The sequence below is a fragment of the Ictidomys tridecemlineatus genome, chromosome 1, assembly GCF_052094955.1.
Source record: "Ictidomys tridecemlineatus isolate mIctTri1 chromosome 1, mIctTri1.hap1, whole genome shotgun sequence".
Taxonomy (NCBI): domain Eukaryota; kingdom Metazoa; phylum Chordata; class Mammalia; order Rodentia; family Sciuridae; genus Ictidomys; species Ictidomys tridecemlineatus.
Window position 1 is genome coordinate 154,106,623 of NC_135477.1, and position 18,546 is coordinate 154,125,168.

Sequence of the window (18,546 nt, forward strand, 5' to 3'; positions counted from 1 at the left end):
TTTAAGCTGGCGCTGCCTTTTCTGCAGGGCAGTTTGGCAATGGCCCCCTCTGGTTGTGAGGAACAGGATGCCCGCCATTCATGACTCAAACCATTGTAGGGAGTGGACATAGAATCTCAGTAACAGAGCTGAGGACCCAGGCTCTCTTCCCTTTTAATTTCCTCTTTTAATCTAGTTTATTGTCCCCAAGACAGCATTCCAGAGACCCCCCTCCCCAGCCAAAGTCTAGTGTTTCCAGAGCATGATGTAGGAAGAAATGACCTCACAGGAATATCTCCTTTGTGTTGGGCAGGAAAGTCTCTCCTCAGATCTTCCCACCCCCTTTCCGTAAATATCTCTTCCATCCCCAGATCCAGGTTTGTTCTGACCAACCTGGTGGAATAAGATTAGGTAGCACTTCTCTATTCCGCACTTCAACCTTGAGGGGATCTGGAGCTTGGGAGGTGATGATAGATCAGGCCAAGAGGATCATAGACTGCCAGTAGCAACCAGTGCCCCACACCACCAGCCCAGCTCAGGGTCAGTCTTAGGTTCAAGATAATCTACTTTCTGTTGCTGTAACAAATTAACGGATGCAGGTACTTTATACAAAAAAACTCATAGTTTTGGAGTTGCAAGAGCATGGCACTGGCATCTATTTTGGTTCTGGTAAGGGACTTCTTGCTATACCACAATTGGCAGAATGGCATCATGGTGGGAGTGCATACAAAAGGGAGCAAGACAGGAAGCCTGCAAGAAAAAAGTAGCAGTCAAACTTTCTCTACAATACAACCCATTCTTATGAGAACTAAACCACTCTAAGGGGCCAACCTTAATCCCTTCTGACTGTAGAGTTCCCATGACCTAATTATCTCGTACTAGGGACCAACCTTCCAGTACATAAAACTTTGGAGGATCCTTACAAACTATATCCAAACAATAGCCATAACTCGGGATTTAATTTTGAGCACACACCTAGCTAGAATTCAGCTTCTGAATTCCATCTTGACCCCACCTTCTTCTGGAGGAAGACCAGAGAGAGTGTGCCTGGGACAATGGCCCCAGCACATGAGGGTCTGCTACAGGCTTGGTCCAGTGCTGGGGTGCATACATTTCCACTCCTATATTCTTCAGTGCTTGCAGTAGCTGCAGAGTGAGTCCCAGGCATCCATCCATCCCAGCTTCCCTCTGTGCCTGGAGTATCCCTGAACCTTGGCAGCCTCCAAATTGAGATAATGGCAGCCACCACATTATCTCTGAACAGCTTTCCCATTCACAGTCTTCCTTTGGTAACCATGGGGGAGTGGTTCCAGGACTCCCTAGGGATACAAGATTCTGCAGATGCTAATATCCCTCTTAGAACATGATACATCCCTTTTAAAAAATGATTTTATTTGCATAAAAGCCATGCATATAATCTCCCATATTCCTTATCTCTAGTTTCAGCCTGATAACTAATACAATGTAAATGCTGTATAAATAGTTGTTACACTGTATAGTTTTTTATTTGCATTATTTTTATTGACATGTTATTATTCTTTATTGATTTACCCACATATTTTCAATGTACAGTTGGTTAAATCTGCTGATTCAGAACCTACAAATATGGAGGGATGACTGTGTATTGTTACATTAATTTCAAACACTCAGATAATGCATGACCATATTTTTCTTATACGAATGAAATTACTTCAATAATACTAAGAAACCCTCGACTGCTTCCTCCTTCCTAAACTCCTTCTAAGGAAGGTCTCTCCTTGAAGAATTTTCCTGTGCATTTACACCCACCTGTAGCATATATGAAGCATTTCCATGTGTGTGTGTCATAAACAGCATAATCTGTCCATATTGTTTTGCAGCTTGATTCTTCTCACCAGACACCTGTCTTGTTGAGTGAAGCATATGTTGGCATGTGGCCCTCTGCCATTCTTTTACTGGCTGTTGTGTTTCCCAGTATGAACAGACAAGCTGGTGTAGTCTTTCTCCTATTGGTGGATATTTGGATTCTGGGTATAATTCTGCAGTTTCTTTCTGCTACAGAGTGAAGGTTTGTGTTCCCTCCATATGTTGATATGGAATTCCCAATGAGATGGTGTTAGGAGATAGGGGCATTGGGAGGTGATTAAAGCATGAAGGTGGAGCCCTCACGAATAGGATTAGTGCCCTCATAAAAGGAACACCAGAGAGTTCCCATGCCCCTTCTGCCATATAAGGATATAGTAAGAAGTCTGCTGTGTGAGAGCCAGGAAGAGAACCCTCACTAGACAACAGGTCTGTTGGTATCTTGAACTTGGACTTTGCTGCTACCAGAACTGTCAGAAAAAAAAATTTTGTAGTTTAAAGAAATGTATTTATTTACCCAGTTTATGCTGTTTTGTTTTAGCAGACTGAATGAACTTAGACGTGTTCCTTAAGTTAGAATAATGGAGGCATTAGACCCCATTGACCCTTCACTCTCCATAAAGCATGGCTATCTCTTCCAATGCCCAGCCTCAACTCTTATCTCTGTGCGGGGTGACCTTCACCTGGCCACCTCTACTGGATGGCCCTATAAAGAGGTCGTTTTGTTTCACAGGAACAGGGATTGTGGCCAGTATCCATTTGCTGAATCAAGGATCTTGTTGATCATGTTTATTTCTTTATAGAAGAAACATCTAAGGGCAGCCTTAGGGGAGCATGTATATGCACTGACCCTGTTTCTGTGTTACTACTGTCTACAAGCAGCCAACACAGGGCTGGCTATGATCCAACACAACCTCAACTGAGAGAAGGAAAATGCCAGTGTATTAGTACGCGCTCAATAAATGCTGGCTTCTTTTCTTTCCAGATTTGTCTTTAACTGGAAAGAATTAATGAATGAGTAAACACTGAGTCACTCCCCCCGCCCCCCGCCCCGCCATGGCATAGAGCTGATGAATGGATCCTTACTGACTGCTGAGCCACAGGAAGCAAGCATTTACCTATAGAAATCAATGATGTTATTATTGACAGAGAAGCATCCAAATGGGATATAATAGGAAGTTCCCATTCCTGCCTGAAAAGTTTTATGCCAAAAATGTTGAGCCTACTTCCAGTTTTGAGGAGGAAGAGGAGATGGAGAATCTGGTTAAAGGGCACCTCAAGGTAGCCCAGATGAAGTGGGAAGCAGGAACATTTATTTATAAAACCTCTGACTTGGCTCATGAAGCAAATCCAAGGCAAGAAGGGAAGAGGCAGGGTGTGTGCATGTATATGTGTGTGTGGGTGGGGGGGTGACACTCAGATTAAAAGAGAATTAAAAAGCATAATGCCTAAATATCATGTGTGGTCTTTATTTGGATCCTATCTGAGCAGAATACACCAAAAGATTTATTTTTGAGATAACGGTAACATGACTATAGATGGGGCTTAGATGACACCAAAGACTTCTTGGTCATTTAGTGTCATAATGGCATTAAGATGATGTGGAAGAAATGTCCTTACAGTGTATGTAGGAGTAAGATAGGATTTCCACCCCCCCCTCCTTTTTTTTTTTTGAGAGTACTATGATGGCAGACTGAAAAATTGGTTATTTTGTGTAGGATATCTGCTTATCAGTGACCTGTTTATAGTATAAGAATATTTGAGGTTCAGGAGCCCGCGCCTCTGTGTCTGCGGCCACTTGCCCTCTGCTCCGTCTTGCGCTATCTACTGCCCTCTTGCCATCCACCATGGCCTTGCTGCACTCAGGCCTCATCCTCTCCGGGGCCGCTGGCGCCTTCCACCAGGGCCTTGCCGCCGCAGCCTTTGCCAGAGCCAGCTCTTGGTGGGCCCATGTAGAAATTGGACCCCCAGATCCCATCCTGGAAGTCACTGAAGCCTACAAGAGAGACACCAACAGCAAAAAGATGAACCTGGGAGTTGGTGCCTACCGAGATGATAATGGAAAGCCTTATGTGCTCCCTAGCGTTCGCAAGGCAGAGGCCCAGATTGCTGCAAAAAATCTGGACAAGGAATACCTGCCCATTGGTGGACTGGCTGAATTTTGTAAGGCATCTGCAGAACTAGTCCTGGGTGAGAACAGTGAGGTGTTGAAAAATGGCTGGTTTGTCACCGTGCAGACCATTTCTGGAACTGGCGCCTTAAGGGTCAGAGCCAATTTTATGGAAAGATTTTTTTAAGTTCAGCCGAGATGTCTTTCTACCCAAACCGTCCTGGGGAAATCACCCACCCATTTTCAGGGATGCTAGCCTGAAGCTACAGGTTATCTGTACTATGACCCAAAGACTTGTGATTTTGACTTCACAGGCGCCATAGAAGACATTTCGAAAATGCCAGAGCAGAGTGTTCTTCTCCTGCATGCCTGTGCCCACAGTCCCACAGGAGTGGACCCTCGTCCTGAGCAGTAGAAGGAAATAGCATCTGTGGTAAAGAAAAAGAATCTCTTTGCATTCTTTGACGTGGCCTACCAAGGCTTTGCCAGTGGTGATGGTAACAGGGATGCCAGGGCTGTGCGCCACTTCATCGAACAGGGCATTAATGTTTGTCTCTGCCAATCATATGCCAAGAACATGGGCTTATATGGTGAGCGTGTGAGAGCCTTCACCATAGTCTGCAAAGACGCTGATGACGCCAAAAGGGTGGAGTCATAGCTGAAGATTGTGATTCGCCCCTTGTATTCCAACCCTCCTCTCAACGGGGCTCCGGATCGCCTCTACCATCCTGACTTCCCCAGATTTGCGAAAGCAGTGGTTGCAGGAAGTGAAAGGCATGGCGGACCGCATCATTAGCATGAGGACCCAACTAGTCTCTAACCTCAAGAAGGAGGGATCCTCCCACAACTGGCAGCACATCACCGACCAGATCGGCATGTTTTGTTTCACAGGCCTAAAGCCTGAACAGGTAGAGCGACTGACCAAGGAGTTCTCCATCAACATGACAAAGGATGGCCGCATCTCTGTGGCAGGGGTCACCTCCAACAACGTGGCCTACCTTGCCCCTGCCATCCACCAGGTCACCAAATAATTTCCTGGTGCAAGAACAGAGACAACCTTTCTGTCGTCAGCCACATCCACATGCAGGATGAGGGAGGGTGGGTGGTGGAGAGGGTCATTTCTTTCAACCACAGTGCATAACACTTAGTGATTGGATGTGTTTCTCAGAAAACAACATGTAGTAAGATAGGGCAGAGGCATCCATGGCTGGTGTCTGGAACTCTGTGGCTTTAAACCAAACTCCCCCATCATCCTTTTATCTCCAACTTTTTTGAAAGAGTTTACCTGTATAAGAAAGTTACAGCACCAAAAACTTGTCAGATGTTGCAATATTTCAGAAGCTTTAATGAAGCACTATGTGGTGGAAAAGGGGTTCCTCTGCAGATCCAGCTTGAGACATAGCTCATGCTATAGGCTGAGTTGTCATTAACAGTCCACTTCACATTTGTCCCCCCATGGTGGAGCATCCTATCAACAGACCATATTGCACAAATTGTGCTTTACAAAAACCAATGAGTCTGTTGCCACTGCAGCAAGAAAAATAATAGATGTTGTTTCCTGTCTTATTTAAGAAAATAAGGAAATGTCTGTCTCTTCTTACCATTGCTGTTCTTTTTTTTAACACAAAGATCTATAACTAGCCTAGATTTCCATCCCATTCTATTGCTTGATTAACCATGAACCCCATCGTATCAGGATCTATTTAAGAACAGAGAACATAATTTTCTGCTCATGCCATACCCTCTTTCTTGGTGAAGAATAGTGGAGGGCAAGTGACTGCACTTTATGCCGGCATCCTCATCAGTGACTAATTGTCTCCTCCTGGGGTGCTGCCTCTGCCGGCTGGACCTCTTCCTTCATTCCATGTGGTTGTGCAGCCACTAACTTCACTTCTTGAGTCAGGCAACACAGGTTAGGATCAGAAAGGAGATAGTCTGGGATTTGTGTGCTGCCAGCCAGGCTTAGGCTTCACTCTTGGAACGATAACCACCATCTGCTCTAATCATGTAGACTTACTACAGCTTGGTTTCTCTGTTACAATAAAATTACTGTAGATCCAAAAAAAAAAAAAAAAGAATATTTGACAAGCAATTGTTTTTAATTTATAAAAACAAAAGAGTAAAAATATTTTCAAAAATTTCCAGAAGTTAAGGATAAAAATCAAGGCCAGTAATGCCGTAGTGAAACAAATATATTCACTTATTGATAGCCAAAATATATAAGCACATGGGGAAATGATTTGGCAATAAGCATCCCAAACCATAAAAATATTCATATTTTCTAGCTTAAGAAGCTGACTGCTGGGAATTTACTCGGATGCAATAATTTGAAAGAAGGGGAAAACCTCTCACTGCAAGGGCGCGGCTCTGTGAGTTACATGTTTTGGCTTGATGGTATTAGAAAGCAAAGTTCCGAGGACTATGTTGCAACTTGGAAGCTTGAACTAGAAGCTGGGATGTGCGCTGTGATTACAGCCACGAGAAGGCATGTGTGCTTGGGGCCCCTGCCAGCAGAGTCTGGAAATGTGAGGGTAGGTCTTCCAGGAAGCAGGTTTGGGGCGGGGAGGGGGAGTTGGTGTAGGGGGTGTTTTCATGCTTTTTGCAAAATTTCAAGCTGGTACCATACTGCTATGGCCACGTGTGCAAACTGGGTGGAAGTAAAGTGAAAACTTAGAAACTCAACCAGCCTCACACTGGAGCAAAATTGCACTTTTAGAAGCCTGGGGAGGTCTTGGTCACCCCATTTTTCTTTGCCAGTCTTGGGGCCCTGTGCTTACAAATCGAATCCAGAATATTGAGTATGAAAGGCTTCATCATATGGTATGATGTGTATTTTTTTTTTTTGGTGTAATACACATAACACACAGGCTTCTCCCAATAGGATGGGATTGTCAGACCTTTTCCTGAAACCTCCGGTGGGGAAGGATGTGGTCATGATGGAAGGTATGGAAGGAAGGGCTGTGGAAGAGAGATGGAACAGAACTGAAAGATTTAGGAGATTTATCGGTACTGTGTTCCTTATATACTTATGTTGCTGCCTCAAATGTGGAATGAGGCACAGTATAAACTCTTCACTATTTCTTCTCCATAGTCTATGGTGAATATATTATTATTCCCATTTTACAAATGAGGAAACTGCAGTTCCAAGGGATTGATAATTTCATGAAGGTTTTCTTGGCTTTTAGGTGTAAAATTGATACTAACCTGGATCAGGTGTTGGGGCCAGAATCTTGGGAGCAGGTAATGAAGAAAACCAGGGACACAAAGAACCAGTCCTGGGCTGGGGTTGTGGCTCAGTGGTAGAGCATTTGCCTAGCACATCTGAGGCCCTGGGTTCGATCCTCAGCACCACATATAAATAAATTTCTAAAAACGAAGGTATTGTGTCCAACTATAACTAAAAACTAAATATTTAAAAAATGTGTATATATAAAAAAAGAACCAGTCCTTCACCAGTTCTCTTTGTTTTCCTTTTTCCCTGATGTCTCTAGACAATTACTGTACAGGAAAGTGAGGCTGAACACTTACAGGCTTGAACAGGTGACTGAACTTCCAGCCCCAAGATCTGATTCCAAATCCCACCCTCAGAATGCTGGTTCCTCAAGTTCCATTGTATTATGTCCCTAAAGGCTGATGGAGCTTTCTCTTCCCAAGCAGGTGCTTAGTCCACTCCACTAGATCCCTCAGAGAGAATGCTCAGAAAAGAGACAGAGACAGGATGTGCCCAGGTTCCCACAAAGAAGTGAAGGAACCAGAAGTTGAATCCAGTCCATGGAATATAAAAATGGATGTATCATATGGTATAATGCTTCTTTTTTCCTTTTTCTTTTTGCTGTGGTGAAATACAAATAACAAAGCTTACCACTTAAAGCATATATTTCAGTGGCACTTAGTATATTCACAATGTTTGTTCAACCATATAATTCCTAAGCTTTTTCATCATATTAAATGAAAACCTCATACCCATTAAGCAGTTTCTCCCCATCTTTCTCTCTCCACAACCCCAGGCAACTATCTGCTTTCCTTCTCTATGCATTTGTCTGTTCTGGATAGTTCATATAAATGGAATCATAGAATATGATGCTCTTTGTATCTGACTTCTACTTAGAATAGTGTTTTCCAGATTTACCCAAGTGGTAGTATGTGCTAGCATTTCATTCCTTTTTATGGCCAAATCATATTCTACTGTATTTATACACTACCTTTTGCTTTTCTACGTATTGAAAAACATTTGGATTGTTTGGGCTATCATGATTAATGCTGCTATGAACATTTATATGCAAGTTATGGTTTGCCTGTTTTCAATTCTTTTGAGTATACATACCTAGGAGTAGAATTGCTGGGTCAGATGATAATTCTATGTTTAACTTATCAAGGAACTGCCAAACTATTTTGCACAGTGACCTCACATTTTACATTCCCACCAGCAATGTGCAAAGGTTTCAATTTCTCTGTATCATTATCAACATTTGTTATTTTCCACGGCTGCTGCTGCTGCTATTGTTAGTATTGCCACCCTAGTGAGTGTGAAGTGGTATCTCATTGTGGTTTTGATTTGCATTTCCCTAATGATTAAGGATATCTTTTCATGTGCTTGTTGACCCTTTGTATATCTCCTTTGAAAATATATACATTCCAGTTCTTTGTTTTTTAATTGAGTGGCCTTTGTTGTTGACTTATAAGAGTTCTTATTTAGCCCAAATACTAGATCCATCTCAGATATATGATTTGCAAATACTTTCTCCCATTCAGTGAATTGTCTTTTCACTTTTTTATAATGTCCTTTGATGCAACAAGGCATTAATCTTCATTAAGTACAATTTATTTTTCCTCTTATTGCAAATGCTTTTGGTTGTTTCTAAGAATCCATTGATAATGTCATGAAAATCTGAACCAGTGTTTTCTTCTAAGAATTTTATAGTTTGGGTTGTTACATTTAGGTTTGATTAATTTTGAGTTAACTTTTGTATATGGTGTGAGGTAAAGCTCTGAATTCATTCTTTTGGACATGAACATCCAGTTGTTCTAGCACCATTTGTTAAAAAGAGTGTTTTCACATTGAATGATTTGGGCACCTTGTTGAAAATCATTGACCCTGATGTATAGGTTTATTTTAGACCTTCAGTTCTATTCAATTGATCTATATATCTATCTGCCCCAGTACCATATTCCCTTGCTCACTGTAGTTTTACAGTTAGTGTTGGTATTGAGAAGTATAAGTCTTCTGACTTTGTTATACTTTTTCAAGATTGTTTTTGTTATTTATGGTATCTTTAAAATTCCTTTGAGCTTTAAGTTGGTTTTTCTTTTTGTGCAAAAAAAATGTGATTTTGATAGGATTTATATTAAATCTGTAGATCATTTTTAAAGTATTACTATCTGAACAATATTAAGTCTTCCAACTCATGAACACATATGACCCTCTCTTTATGACTTCTTTAAACTTTTCAGCAATGTTTTATAGTTTTCAGAATACAAGTTAAATTTATTCCTACTACAAATAAAATTATTTTCTTCATTTCCTTTTGGATTGCTCATGATATAGAAATGCAACTGACTTCTGTGTGTTGATCTTTTATCCTCATACTTTTCTCAATTCTGCCCTTTGAGATAGGTGTTCACTAAGTTCCCAGGCTGATCTCAAACTCTTGGGCTGAAGGAATCCTCCCACTTCAGTCTCCAACTAGCTGGGACTACTGTCACATACAACACTGTGCCTGGGTTCTGAACTGTTTTTTGAGTTCTAGTAGTTTTTTCCTTGATGCTTTATAATTTTGTACATTTAAGATCATGTTATCTGTGAATAGAGATAATTTAACTCCTTTTACTCCTGGATGTCTTTCAGTTCTTTTTTTTTTACATCATTCTCCAACCACAACTTCCAGTAAAATGTTTACTAGAAGGTACAAAAACAAACATCCTTATCTTGTTTTTGATCTTAGGGGAAATACATTTGGTCTTTCACCAAACCTGTTAACTGCAAATTCTCCATTTCTGATTTTTCATTATGTCAAGAAAGTTTCAACCTATTTCTACTATTTTTTTCATGGTGTGGTCAGCATTTTTATCACAAAAGTGTGTTACATTTTATCAAAACTTTGTCTTCTACTAATGTGGTGTATTATGTTGTTTAATTTTTATATGATGACCCATCCATATATTTATTTCTGGGATAAATTCCACTTGGAATGACATATAATCTTTTTAACATTCTGTTTGATTTGGTTTGATAGTATTTTGTTAAGAATTTCACATTTATATTCATAACAGATGTTGGTGTACAATTTTTTTTTCTTAAAATAAAGACTCATCTCGCTTTGGTATCAGGGTAATGATGGCCTGATACAATGAGTTATGATGTGTTTTGTCTTCTTACAATTTTTGAAGGACTTTGAGAAGGGTTGATGTTAAATCTTCCTTAAACGATTGGTAGGACCAGTGAAGCCACCTAGTCCTGGACTTTTCTTTATTGGGAAGTTTTTGATTACTAATTCAATCTTAACTTGTTTTAGGTCTATTCAGATTTTTTTATTTCTTAAGACAGATTTTTGTTTTCTAGTAATTTGTCCATCTAATTTATTAGTATACATAGTATCCACTTATAATATTTTCAGTTTCTGTAATTTCAGTGATAATGTTCTTACTTTCATTTATAATTTTAATAATTTCAATCTTATATTGCTTTTAGTCAATTTAGCTAAAGCTTTATGAATTGTGTAAACTTTTTTTGAAGAATTACCTGTTGGTTTTACTTTTTCATATTGTCTTTGCATTCTCTATTATATTCATTTATCTCCACCCTAATCTTTATTTCTTCTGCTAGCTTTAATTTTACTCTTTTGCAGATTTTGTTTGGACACTCCTTCCATGCTTAGCTAGGCCATTTACAACTCTGCCTTAGTCTTCACTTTCTGCTAGTATGATGACTGAAAGTCAGCAAATGGCAAAAGTTTAGGAGTGTATGTGTGTGTGTGTGTGTGAGAGAGAGAGAGAGAGAGAGAGCGCGCGAGAGAGAGCGCTCATGAATCCTTCCTTCAGCATGCATGATTTTTTAGATTAAGTTTCATACCTTAGAGCTTCTCAAATCCTTTATCCCCCAAAACTTTTCTCCCAAATTATTACCATGCCTATTGTTTGCACCAAATATTATCCTCCTCCTCCTTCTGTAGCAGTAGTTTGTTCAATTGCCTTCCATCATGTTTTAGAAATATTCTCTATAATTACCTCATGCCTGAGAGTCCCAAAGACAAGCCCCTTGCATTGGTTTCTTGCATTCCTCCAGGAAACCCTCATATGGGTCAAAGCAAACACAAATCCTTAGGAAGAATGTCCAGTTTGGTCCACCCTGAGAATGTGGACTGTCACTTTTGAAACTGCTGCTGGAGTTAACTGACACAAGGCTCTCCTATCATGTTTCAGCAGTCTTTATTCCAGTTAAACATTTACTAGTTGCTGTAAGTCTTTGACTATCTTCTAGAGTACTTATAAAGTTGCCTCTGACCATTTTTAACAAGCTTTTTCAATTTTTATGGGGAATAAGGGCCCCAAGAGTCCCCTACTCCACCTTTTTTAGTGATGCCACACATATTTTACTTTTTTAGAAAATGCCAAATTGTTTTTCAAAATTGATGTATCACTTAATATTTCTACTAACGGTGTTGAGAGTTTCAGTGTCTCTACAAACTTCTTTGTCAATACTTGGTATGGTCAGTCTTTTTAAATTTTAGTCATTTATCATGATTTTGCGCCCATTCATCCAGTTGGCGAGGATGAGTTCCTACATAGTGTGTGAAAACTCAATATCTGACACTGAATAGACAAGATTAATAGCAGTTTATTAGTCACATATACAACCCAAGTGAAGGGGACAATGTATATCCTGCAGGGCCACATAAGAGTTGCACTCAGGAGAAGAATGAAACAACAGGGTCTAGGAGAGGCAAGCTTTACAGTGACAAGAGGGTGAAGTGAACATTAGTTCCTGTGGGAGGAAGTGATTAGTTTATTTGAATAATTTTGTGAGCTAATAGGGAAAAGCCATAGGTTGAAGACCAGGTGGGATGTAGCTGTTCCCCTGATAGGAAACCATCTGGTTGGGAATCCTTCCATTCTGGATGGCAGCATAACTGTCAGGGGAACCCTTGGTCTTTGGGGCCCTGTGAGGCTCAAAGATGTCAAGAAAGCATGTGGAATTCTGGGCCTTACAACATGCCATGCTAACAGGGAATAGTGGCATCTCTTATTGGTTTTAACTTACATTTTCCTTGTGACTAAAGTTACTGAGCATTTGTTTCTTTGCTTTTTTGCCATGTGTGTATTTTAGTGTGATATCTGATTAAATGGATCAACTTGGGGGAAATTGACATCTTAAAATTATTGAATCTTTCTATCAATGAACAAGGTATATCTTTCCATTTATTAAAATGTCACCCAGCAATGTATTGTTGTTTATAGTGTACATGTGCTATGCTTTCCCCAGTGCATTTATCAGGGTAACTGCTAATGTTAACCTTGATCATTTGGTTAAGGTGGTCTCTGCCAGCCTTCTCCATCAGAAAGCTACTACGTTCTCCTTTGTAATTAATAGGAATCTTATGGAGGAATATTTTGAGATTATGAATTTTTAGTATTCATTAATGGCTCTTACCTGCAATACTTGTTATAGTTGTACTTTCCAAGTAGTGATTTTCTTTTTCCAACATTCTTTCTACATTATGAATTAGAATTCTACTATAAAATATTTTCTTTCTCCTCCACTTAATAATCTATTTAAATATGTATATCAATAAGGGTCCATGGCTACTTATTTTATCATACAGTTTAAAATCCATTATTTATTTTGTTGCTCAAATGTTCCCACATTTGGCCATTCTGGTTGACTCCTTCACCAGAGGACCATCTTTTGATTTATTGATTTCCTCTGCTGTGTATGTAATTTGCCATTTTATTGGTTTCTGCAGTCAGCAATGACCTCCTTTCCTTCTAATTTAAATTGTTCTTTTTTCTATTTTTTTTCATATAATCCTTTAATTCCTTGAATTTCTTGTGGTAGCTGTCTAAAAACCAATTCCAGCATGTTTGTCATCTCTGGGACTTTCCATTATTTTTTATGTCTAATAATAATATGCTAGGCATTATTATGCAACATTATTGTGGGACGAGATTATGTGGTTTCATTTAAAAGTGCTGTGTTTTGTTTTCTTTTATGGTTATCTTATCTGAATATTTTACATTCAGTAACTTTCTAGTTTGGCTGTTTGGAACTGCAGTTTCTTCTAAAACTGACCTCAGGAATTTCAATTCAGCTCAGTCTCTAGGTAGCTTTTCTCTGATTTGCCTCATAAGGTCTTATCTAAGCACTGCAATCTAACACTTGGCCAAAGACTAAAGGGAACCACTATGCAGATTTCTAAGTGTCTTCTTTACACTATTCCGTCCTATATGTGATTGTACTTCACAAATTCTAGCTGTTGCAGCACTCTAAACTGTAATCTCCATTTCTTCTACTCAATAAGACGAATGCATGATATTTCAAACATTTTGTTGTTTGAAAAGTGCCCCTAGGCAGAGAGCTGGAATGAAACCACATGTGTTTCTCTTCTCTTAAAATCATTTCTTTGTAGTATTTCTGAATATATTTTCCACAGTGTTATTGTTGTCTAAGACAGAAGGGTAAATCCAATACTTATTTCTCTGTCATGAAAGAATCTAAAAATCCTTATTCTTCTTTTCCCCATTAAATATAAATGAGTAATCAAGGATTATCATTTATATGAGAAAAGCTTTTTACATTAAGTCCAGAGAACAAAACTAACAAGTAAGCAAGTCAACAAATAACTAAAAGGAGTCAGAAAACATGCTTGGAAAGGCATGGAAACCTAGTATTAATATCCCCAGAGAGACACCGAATCCTTGATCCAAGAACAGAACTTTATATTTTAAAATAATGTGAAACCATTCAGAGAAAAATTGCTTTTAGACAATGGAAATATGATTCCAGAATACAAAGTTTAACAAAGAGATGGAAAATATGAGGGAAACAAATATTTAAAATTTATGACCCTTCCCAAGAAGTCTAACATGAAGAATAGAGTTTTCAGAGAGAATAAAGAATGCAAAAAAGGACAGATATAATAACACAACAACAATCATTCTATAAGTAGCCCCCCCCCAAAAAAAAGCCTCTAGAACATCCAGAATGAAAAGAATATGCTCCTCATGACGAATGCTCTGCACAATAGAGGAAAATACACTAGCACCAAAGGGCATGAATATAAAACTTTAGCACACCAAAAAAAGCATGTATTTTAAAAGCTCCAGATAGAAAGGGAAAACAACAACAACAACAAAGAAACCAACAAAAAACAGGCTCCCTTAAAAATCATCAATGAGGGGCTGGGGTTGTAGGTCAGCAGTAGAGTGCTTGCCTAGCACATGAGAGGCACTGGTTCCATCCTCGGCACCACATTAAAAATAAAATAAAAATATTGTGTCCACCTATAACTAAAAAAAAATTTGAAAAAAATAAATTAATAATAATAATAAAATAAATAAAGGTTAAAAAATTATCAATGATAATGCTTCATATGTCTCAATAGTATCTCTGGAAGAAAACAGACATCTTTAGAATAAGGGGAAAATATGCTTCCAACTTAGATATCTATATTCAAGAAAGCCACTAGCCACATATAAAGGTAGATTAAAGACATTTGAAGACATACAAGTTATCAAAATAATTATCTCTCATGCTTTTGACTTCTAGAAACTATTATAGAATGTGCTTGTAATATAAGGAAGAGACTCAGAAAAGAGGAATGCTTGGGGTTCAGGAAAAAGAGACCCTGACTTAGGAGAGAGGCAGAGGAGATCCCTGGAGTGATGGTGAAGGGAGGCTGGTGGGTGAAAGCCATATATCACAAGGGCTGCCCTTCCAGACTGGAACACATCAGGAACCTCTGGGAGAAGAGTTCATCGAGAAGTTTAAGCCACAAAGACATCTAATGTGTTTTTACACAATCCAAAGTACATTTATCTAATGGGGAAGGTTTGAGGATAAAATTAGTGACAAGTACTTACAGAAATAGATGATAGTCATTACCTCTAGTGCTAACAAAAAGCTGTTCTAGGAAAGGAAAAGTAATTATGGTACCACATGGTTCAGCTGTGAATAGCATTGACATAGTCACTCTGATATTATTCCTGAATAGCAATCTAACTAAAATGACAATAAAAGTGGAGAGATGAGGGATTAAAAGTGGATGTGGGGAAAAAAAAAAGTGGATATGGGGAAAAAATGTAGATGTGGGGGTTGGGGATGGAGGGGGAAGTCAAAAGCTATATTTTCATCTTACATTGTGGAAACACAACAAATGAATCTTAAAAGAAAACAGTCAAGACATAGCAATATAAGCATGCTGTTTAAAGACATGAAAGTTCATTCCAAAAGAATTGAATAGGAAATGAAGGGACTGCTGTTCTTGATATGATTCTTGCAGTTTCTTAAGTCTTTTCATTGTATGCATGCACAGCTTAATGAACAGTATTAAAATTAAAATGAGGAATACTGGGAAGAGCACTTTTAGGCAGAAAATTTAGTGTTTCTTTATGTTTATTTATTTTATTTTATTTTTGGTGCTGGGATTGAACTCAGGGCTTCATGCATGGTAGGCAAGTGCTCTACCATTGAGCTACACTCTCAGCCCTTTTTTAAAAATTAGCATTTCCTTCAAAGAGTGGATTCCTGGAAGTGGAAGCATTGGGCCAATGGTAGACCCTTTTTAAAGTTTTTGCCACATTTGCATGCTTTTCTCTAAAAGGTTGCATCAACTCCATTCTATGAGCGATCTACTCTGATTTGGAGTTTCAAAGCACTTCTTGAATTTTGCACTGAGCTCTAGGAGACACTTAGCATTGGGCATCTCTGCTCCAAAGGCTGAGATGATTAAGGCAGAGGAATATTGCTGCCTGGGGTGCGCAGGCCAGAGAGAGGAGACAGAGCTCTGGTTAGTGTGCATATTGAAGACATGCTTCTGACTGAGCCTTTTCTAACCTCTAAGAATGGGCTGAAACCAAGAAAGTCTCTTCCAGCTCCTCCATCCCCTGCCCTCCCCCCACCAAAAAAAAATTAAGATAGCAAAACATTAATAATATATAAAAGATTTAAAAAGTAAGCAATTCAAAAGCTAATTTGAATTAACTGTAGGACACATATGAAGGGCCGGAAAGAGATGGCCTTAAGGACAACTGGAATCAGTGATGGGAAAGCCAGCACTCCTCCCTTTGCTCTCCATTTCTTTCCAAATATGTGTTGGCTTCATTCACTTAGACACAAGTTACTCCTTGGGTGGAAAATGACAGCCTCAGCTCCAGGACCAAAGAGCAAATGGCTTCTCTTCATAAGAACTTAAAAGAGCACCCAGTACCTGACTTGAGTGGAAGTCCTTCCACCCCTAAAAGTCAATCCCTGTGACCAGGGGTGGACGCTAGTTAAGCCAGCAGGTATCGAGGACCTATTTCTCTGCCTGGTGGGTGTTGGCTCATAAGGATGTAGCTGAGCATAGTCCCATTTCAGAGCCTCTAAATTTGTAATTGGTCTTCCTTCTGGAAGATTTTTTTTTTTTTTTTTACCTCATATAGCTGCATTGCCTTCCCCTCTTGCTTCCTCCACGTATCTGTTCAAATATCCCCTTCCTGAGACCCTCTGTGGTCTCCTTATAAAAGTTAGGCCCTTCACTGTTCACTAAGTCAGCCTTTTGTTTCTCCCTGGCAGTGACCACCAACTGGCTATCAAATTTTTTCTTGTGTTAAAAGATAAACTTAGGCACATCAAAATGGTAATGCGTTTATCTGAGCATTTAGCAATTCACAAATCAAGCAGCTCCGGACCATAATGGTTCAGTACTGAAGTGGTTTGAGGGGAAAACTTTGGAAAGAGTTGGCAGAAAAAAAGAGAAATTATTTGAACGTGTTAAAGTGGGAAATCCCTAGTTAGAGATTAGCTTGCCATTTCTAATTGGTAAAGTCTGTAGTTAGGAGTTGTTTGACTCTATCTGATTGATAGAGTCCCTGGTTAGAGATTAGTTGGCAGTTTCCTGATTAGTCAAGGTTAAGCTTTATTTTCATGGGCTATCATTGTTCACTCTGAGTAGATTTACTATTTGATTACATGGGAAGCCAAGGCACTAGAGTTTCTCAGCTCAAATAGCCTCCCAACTAATAAGATGTTAACATTTGTGTACTTGTTCATGGGTAAGTACAAATCCTCCACTAGAATATAAGTTCCATGGAGCCACAGCATTTGTCTGCGTTAGTCACTACTGTTTCTGGAGTGTGCCTATATGGATGCCTAGTGCCTTGTACGTGGTTGGTAAACGTTCAGATCATGTGACTGAGCAATGGGTAGAAGTGAATGTAGTTGAGGCAGTGATTAGGGATGGAGGCAAGCCACTTGTCTGGAGTCCTCAAAGCCCAGGCTTAGCCACAGCTATAGCATCTGGGCAGAGCACAGACCAGCCATGGCGATTGTCCACAGAGTTCTTTGGCTCCTCAGGCTTCCTGGTGTGGAGACCCTGGTCACTATCACTAGAGGGCTGCAGATCCCATCCCAGGAGCCATCTTTTCCCAGGAGCCCAATCATGAACAACAGTTTTGATGAGGGGTAATCAATCTTGAGGCCCAGGAAAGGAATGTGGTTGGCAAAGTAATGGTCCCCAGATTTACTGAGGACCTGATCCCTGGACCTTAATAAAAATAAATGCTGATTTTGTGGCATAAAGGCACTTTGCAGACATGATTAAATTAAGGATCTTGAGATAGGGAGATTATCCTGGATCATCTAAGTAAATCCTAAATGCAATCACAAGTGTCCTTTAAGAAGGGGACAGAGGGAGATTATACAGAAGAGAAGGAGGTGATGTGACCACAGAAGTAAACATTGCAATGATGTGGCCATAAACCAGGGAATACCAACAGCCACAGGAACTAGAAGAGGCCAGGAATAGCTTCTCCCCTAGAGTCTCCAGAAGGGATCAGTCCTGCTGACACCTTAAGTCTAGCCTTTTGAAACTGACTTGGGACTTCTACCTCCATAACAGTAAGAGAATAAATTCATGTTGTTCTAAGTCACCAAGTTTGTAGTCATTTTTTCCATCACTCTGGGGCATTTCCTACTGGAAGCTATGACCTAATGTCCTGGCTACTCTGTCAGCTAGTGGAAGGGTCTATGAGGCACCTGGGGAGGAGTTATCTGGGAATTGATCCCAATGCTAGCAGCTTCACAAACCTTCTCTCCTCCAGTTTGAAGCAATGTTTGTTAAGAGTTGTTGTCAGTTATCTGATAAGCTGGGGCCACTCAAATAAACTTCAGAGCAGATGCCTTCATGTTGGTAGAGATGGTTGCCAGGGGCACCTGCAGCCCAATTCCCTTGAAGGTCCCCTTTATATCCTATCCTGGCCTGAGAAATTAATGATAAGCTTAGGCAAGCTTTAGAAGTGAGCTTCTAGAAGTCACAAGCCTATGCTAAGCATCCTGTCCAACTCAAGATCCCACAACCAGGTATCTCCACAACCAGGCTCATGATATTTCACATTTCAAGGTCTCCACACTTGTCCCTAGA

At 39.8% G+C, this 18,546-nt stretch overlaps 1 pseudogene; it reads left to right on the forward strand.

Annotated features, from left to right (window-relative positions):
* Nucleotides 1-3,602: 3,602 nt before the first annotated feature.
* On the forward strand, nt 3,603-4,962 carry LOC101977971 (aspartate aminotransferase, mitochondrial pseudogene; annotated as a pseudogene).
* Nucleotides 4,963-18,546: the final 13,584 nt, after the last annotated feature.